Genomic DNA, 7,268 nt, shown 5'->3' with positions numbered 1-7,268 from the left:
CATGGATGCTTTACTCTGTACTTCTCCCCCAACAACAGCAGTGCTTTTACCCACCTTCCAGGTTTTCCATGGCTCCACTGTGCATTTTCCCAACTCTGCTTGGGGACAACCTTTCCTGGAAGATCATATCAAAAGTGAGTTTAGGAAAGAATGAATGGCAACATGTGAATTTTCGCATCTCTTGCCCACAATCTGTGCCATATCCAATGTCATTTCTGCTCATTCCCACCTTTTCCACACTCTCTTCACCCCAAATGCTGGCTCCCCACAACCGGCATTTTGCTGGCTACTGTTTTTATCAGTAGTGGATATATTACCATACGGTCATTCAATTATATTTTTAATAATAATTGTGTGCCTTCAAGTCACAACCAGTGTATGGATAAAAGGGTTTTCAAGGCAAATAGAGAACAGAAGTGGTTTTGCCATTGCCTTCCTCTGCATAGCAACTCAAGGCTTTCTTGGCGCTCTCCCATCAAAGAAACATGCTGGATGATCTTGCTTAGTTTTCATGATCTGATGAGATCAGGGTAGACAGGGCTATTTGTGCTGCTTATTGTTAATGTGGTGGAAAGTGCCATCAAATAATAGCTGACTTATGGTGACTCCTGCTGGGGTTTTCAAGGCACGAGACTAACAGATGTAGTTTGCCATTGCCTACATCTGCATAGCAACCCTGGTCTACCTTGGAGGTCTCCCATCTAACCAAGGATAACCCTGCTTAGCTTCCGAGATCAGACAAGATCAGGCTTACCTGGGCTATCCAGGCCACGGCTTATAGATAATACTTTTTCTTTAAAAAGAGCTAGTGAAAGCACATTGGTAGCAGGGGGTGGGCAGTGGGCAGGAATATCTTAAAACTCTGTGGCCCCTGTCAATGGCTTTGCATTCTCATTGTCTTGACAATGAGAACAGAATGGAGAACTATCCCTGTGTGGATGCTATATGAATTATACCATGCGACCTCTGATTTCATTCAGTATAAGGCATTTTAACAGGATATTGAAATGTGAATCCAAGTTATGCCCATGGTTTTCCCGCAAGTGATACACTTGCTTTGGTAGATGACAATGCTTTAGTCTTTAGGACAAGCCACATAATACAGTAAATAAATAAACCATTACCAGGCAGAATCAATATTCTCCAGCAAAACATTATTGGAGAAAGATGGTCTAAATCCAAATGCATTGGCTTATCTGGACTGTGGATCAGGCTGTAGGAGGCTGGATCTTACCTGTCCAAAGTGATCTATGATGCTGTTTACCATCCCAACTGTACCCAATATAGAATTTACAATAAATCACTGCTGGCCACTGTTCTATTTCAGGTATCTAATTAACTCCAAATAATTTATATTTAACAAGGAATTTGGACGCACAAAGGTTTGAAGGGTAAAAAATGGTGCAGAAACAGATGTACGTATCATTGGAGGGTATTTGTATTCAGTCCTGCTTTCCATCAGTGCAAATCATTATTCAATTTACTGCCCTGGCTCTTAACACCCCGGATGAAGATAATCGGATGTTTGTTTAACTAACAGCCCAGGATGAAGTGTTTAAACTGAAGAAAAATGAAGAAGGGGGTGCTCAATTATTCTCGATAATAATAAGCGGAAGTCATTCATTTCATGTGGCAATAAATAGGCTTTCTAAAGATGAGAGGCTAAAAGAGAACATTGTCGAGGTGTCAAGATCTGTGACAGCTGAACAAGGCAAGACTCCTAATCCCATTTACAAGCTAACCTTCAGTCTCTGTTTATTCTTTTGACTGTAAGGATGTGTTAGGTTCTTGCTACAGTGATTAATCAAAACTTATGCTAGAAATGACCCAGGCCATTCCTTTCCAAGGCTGCCAAATAGGGTTGCTATGGGGGATGGAATTTCTTTTTCTAAAATTTCCTTTTTTGAGATATAGCAATTGGGTCCTCTTATTCTTGTTTCCTCATTCAAAAGAGGAATTCTGTTTGGTTTCTCATTAATTTATCTTTGTGTTTAACCATGTGATAGTCTAGATTTCCTCACTTGTAGATGTCTGCCTGTTGTTGTCCTACTGTACGGGTAAAAACAGTCTGATGCAGCAAGGATACGTTTAGACAAGTCTTTGCTTGTGTTTAATCATTTCTTTAATGGCTCACCTTGTTCTTATTTTTTCAACTATGCTCTTAGAGACAAATCCATTACTTCTTAGAGATTTAAATCAAATCTTCCACTTCACAAAAGAAGAATTTATTTGAAACTGACTCAAATTCCTAAAAAGAGGAATAGAAATGGATTGCTGGATTTCTGGGAGAAATTTTGCAAAGAGGAATTAAGAGAATTGCACTTAACAACCCTACTGCCAAACACAAAAGGAATGACCCCCGGTTAAGTACATTGGCATGGTAAGACTGGCAAGTGCTATATATTAATGTCGTGTACAGGTTAATGTCCCTGCAGGTTAGCTCCATCAAATAGAGCAGGAGTCTATGTAGAATGGCTTATGATCATTCTTGAAGCCACATCTTTGCCCATGATGAGTAACCAATGGCATATTAACCACAGGGGAGATTGTCCAGTCTTCAATGGCTTCTTTTAAAATTCAACAGGACTCTGAAGAAGCAACATGGAGATGTCCTAAATAAATAAACAAATAATCTTCTGAACTTTATATTGGTAACCTAAAATGCTTAATTAACTGATTTTGTAACTTCATGTCAGATTGTTATAGGCCTGATTGAGAAATAATTATATCATTAAATTATTTAATTTAATTCCTCATTTCGTTAAAAAAAGGTATTAAGCCCAGCTCCAACTCCAGCAGAGAGCAATTACAGTGCAATCCTAAAACAATTTACTCCAGTCTAAGCCCATTGAAATCAATGGGCTTAGACTGGAGTAACTCTTCTTAGGATTGTACCATTCATTGTGTTTAACAGACAGACAGACCTGGATGAGTCCTATGCATCAGAAAACAGGTATACCCATTTATGCAATTGGGGGCGGAGGCAGAGGTGAGTTCTACAATTAACACTGCAATCCTAAAAAGAATTACTCCAGTCTGAGGGCCAAGCTACAAGTGATGAATGACACTTGAACAGCAAGTGGATCGAGCGGAGAGCAAGTGGAGGGCAAGTGAACAGGAAGGAATACACTTGCCCGGTCAAGTGTCATTTGTCACGTAGTTTGGCCCTAAGTCTGTTGAAATCAGGTCTGTTAGAAGTTCAGATAGAAAACTCAGAGGAGAGCCCTTAAATGTCACATTGAAATCTGAAGGGGGAGTTAATCATCCAGAATTTGGAAGAAAACTCTAAGAGGTATGAGGTTAAATGTTAAAAAAATTGCCCATGCAAAAAAAGGCCCTAATTTCCTACCTGACATACAGTGCAATCCTAAACAGAGCTACTCCAGTCTAAGCCCGTTAATTTCAACAGCCTTAGACTGGAGTAACTCTGCTTAGGATTGCGCTGTCAGTCCTAAACAGAGTTGCGCCTAAGTTAATGGATGTTAAGGGGCTCGAAGAGTATGACACTGTAAGACCTGAGCAGAGATTGCCATAATTCAGCTTCAACTTGACAGCACTTTCCATCACCGCCAAATAGCATGGGAGCCACTCTTTTCGGAGCTTTTCAGGCAACGTTAGAAGCTCCGGAACCACACCGGAAAAGCGTGTGACATTTCCTTCCCATTCTAGCATTACCCCCATTTTTAGGAGGGTGACATTCGTCAAAGAAGGACTCACACTGTGGATTCTTTTGGAGTTGTCCAGGTCTTCTAACATTGTCCAAATGGCACAAAAGGGAAGTGCACTGCTGCTGCTTCCACATCACGAGGGAGAATGTCAGAATGGCATCTAATTGCCCAACTGGCTTTAGAAGTGTTAGCTGACTCTTTGTAATAATGACATAGCTTTCTTCAGGCTTAATTGAACGAACAAAATTATATCCTTGCCAAATAATTAGGCTTCCAAGGTTGCAGTTTGTTTCCTCAGCTCCACTTTGAATTATTCTGGCAATGGATTTTTGTTTATGTGCATGCCCCTGCTAGACTATCAACATTACAAATGTACCAACAAAGATTTGCAACATGTGTCTTCTTCCTGCCAGGGCTTTAGTTATCATCTTTATCCTGCCATCCTAATATAAAGCCTGCCAGCAATCACATTTTCCTTTTTTATTTCATTGTTCTAAATTGAGATTTCCTTAAATTGCCCTGTAGATCTGCACCTGCAGTTTACTCTTTGCCAGGAACTCATCTCCTATATTTACCATGATAAAAATATGAACGGCACTAAGCTCAGTCTTGTGTATGTGGCCTTGTCAAAGGAGCTTGCCAAAGATCTCATTAACTCTTCTTGGTAGAAAAATCTATGCCCCATTTGCCATCGACAAACCCAGCTTTAAAAGCTGCCATGCTGTCTCTTTCCTAGAACCAATCAGAAAGTTCTGAGCTTTTATAGCTGTCTGAAACTTCACTTTTGCATACAGGCATTAAAATACAGATTGCATTTTCAAGACTCGCCACCAGCAAAATTCCCCATGAGACAAGGGAAAAGAGATCAAGCTATGGATTCCCAAGGGAAACACATATTAAAAAGTCCAAGTCTTTCCAGTGATTTAATACAACATAATCTTTCTGTTCAAACAACATCTGGCCAGTGGCTTAGGTCACTGGCCTGGGGACAGGCCCCAAAAACTTTCCCAGGAAAGAAACTGTTTTCAATAGGTATTCTGTGAATTTTGAAAAAAAATGTAATCAATGTTTAAATTTTCCTTGCTTGTGGCATCTGTTTGGTGCCAAGTAGGGGTGTGCAGTTCGGGAATCTGAATCCCGAAAAAATCCCGAATCACCCTGATTCGGGGTGATTCGGGGAATCCCGAATCGATTCGGGAATCCCGAATCGGCATGCCCTGAATCGATTCGGGGTGATTCGGGGCAGCATTTTGCTTGCTTTTCAATGGGAAAAAGCCTCCCCAGGCTTCTCTTTCCCAGGGCAATTCTGCACAGCCCAGGGGTGCCACAATGGTGGGCCCACTTCTGAGTGCCAGCTTGTCCCTGGGAAAGAGCACCTGAACCACAGACACCCTCCCTCAAATTCCTCCACCACCTACAGAGGTGGCTGGCCAGCCAGCCCCATTGTTCCCTATGATGGGAACCAACTGCACAACAAAGAATAAAACACGAACAACACAAAATAAAGTTTTTAAAAAATTATTTTCTCCCTTTCAGAGTACAAGTAGGCAAAGCATTATGACACATTACACGAGCAGTCCCCCACACAGAAAAATTAACACAACTCACTTAACATCAGAGAATCACAAAAACACAATTCCTGTCAAAAACACTTTATTTCTTGAACAGCTTTAGGTTACACAGCAGGGGGGCACACCAAAGGGCATGGCAGCATTCCACCTCACAAAAATAACACAACTCAACATCAGAGAATCACAAAAACACAATTCCTGTCAAAAACACTTTATTTCTTGAACAGCTTTAGGTTACACAGCAGGGGGGCACACCAAAGGTCATGACAGCAGTATCTTACACAAAAATAACACAACTCACTTCACATTAAAGAATCACCCCAAAAATTGCTGTCAAAAGCACTTTATTTCTTTTACTGCTTTACGTTACACAGTAGGAAGGCACAACAGGGCATGAAAGCAGTGTACTACACAAAAATAACAACTCACTTCACATAAGAGAATCACCCAAACACAATTGCTGTCAAAATGGTGAAGTGGGTTGTATTATTTTGTGTAGTACACTGCTATCATGCCCTGTTATGCCCTCCTACTGTGTAACCTAAAGCAGTTAAAGAAATAAAGTGCTTTTGACAGCAATTGTGTTTTTGTGATTCTCTGATGTTAAGTGAGAGTTGTGTTATTTTTCTGTGTGGGGGACTGCTGGTGTAATGTGTCATAATGCTTTGCCTACTTGTACTTTGAAAGGGAGAAAATAATTGTTTAAAAACTGTATTTTGTGTTGTTTGTGTTTTATTCTTTGTTGTGCAGTTGGTTCCCATCATAGGGAACAATGGGGAGGCTGGCCAGCCATCTCTGTAGGTGGTGGGGATGTCAGGGGGTGGTTGTCTGTGTGTCAGGTCAGGTGCTCTTTCCCAGGGACAAGTTGGCACTCAGAAGTTTTCCCACCATTGTGGCACCCCTGGGCTATGCGGAATTGCCCTGGGAAATAGAGTTTAGAAGTTCCCAGCATAGGGAACAAAGGGGGAGGGCTGGCCAGCCTGTTCCTGGGGTTATGGGTGTAGGGCTGCTGGGGGTGGATTTAGGTCTGTGAGGGGCTAATGTGGGGATTTGCGTCTGTGTGTGGCAGCTGGGGGAGAATCAGGTTTGTGTGGGGCTGTAGGGGGTGGACTTTGGGGGCTGAGAGCACCTACTTGGGGAGGCCATGAAATGCCCCCCCAAGTGGGAGCAGGCTGCGCCTTGGTGGGGGTGGGAGGAAAGGTGGGAGAAGGGCCCCTGAGGGTTGGGGGACATTTTGCATGTAAAATGCCACCCCTGGCAAGACAAGCCTCCCCCAGCTGTAAGTAGTAGAGAAAAGATCACCTACTTAGGGAGGCCATGAAATGCCCCCCCCAAGTGAGAGCAGGCTGAGCCTTGGTGGGGGGTGGGAGGAAAGGTGGGAGAAGGGCCCCTAAGGGTGCATGCAAAATGCCACCCCTGGCAAAGGAAGCCTGCCTCTTCATTTTTTCCCCATAGGAAATAATGGAGACCAGCAGCAGCAAGCACAAAATCGGTCTGAAACTTGGGGGGTTGTTAGAGGGGAGTTAGAGGAAGGCCCCCACCAATTTTGGCTTGATTTGGTGGGAAAATGCCTCCCCCAGCCTGGGGAGGCTTTTCCCCATTGAAAAAGCTTTCCCGAATCACCCCGAATCACCCCGAATCACCCCGAATCGCCATTCTTGAATTGGCTTGCCGATTCGGGGACAGCGATTCCTGAATTGGCTTCTCGATTCGGGTATACCCGAATCGGGAAAGCCGAACCACTGTGCCTTTGCACACCCCTAGTGCCAAGTAACATACCTTGATGGCATAAATGATTTACAATTTAAAATGAACCACATTTTGAGTAGTTTTGCATTTGCACAGAGGGAGCCATGTGCAGCATAGCAGCTGCCCACTGCTAAAATAAGTTCACAGTTTCCCAGCATACTTGGATAATATATGCCTCCAGGGCATCCTGGATGGATCCTTTACTTTTGAAAATCATCTGTGTTGGAGAGCATGTACTGCTTTTCTACCTGTTAGAATCATAGAGTTGGAAGGCAGTTAG

Source organism: Eublepharis macularius, chromosome 7 (assembly GCF_028583425.1).
Source record: "Eublepharis macularius isolate TG4126 chromosome 7, MPM_Emac_v1.0, whole genome shotgun sequence".
Classification (NCBI taxonomy): Eukaryota; Metazoa; Chordata; class Lepidosauria; order Squamata; family Eublepharidae; genus Eublepharis; species Eublepharis macularius.
Note: the sequence above shows the minus strand (reverse complement) of the source record.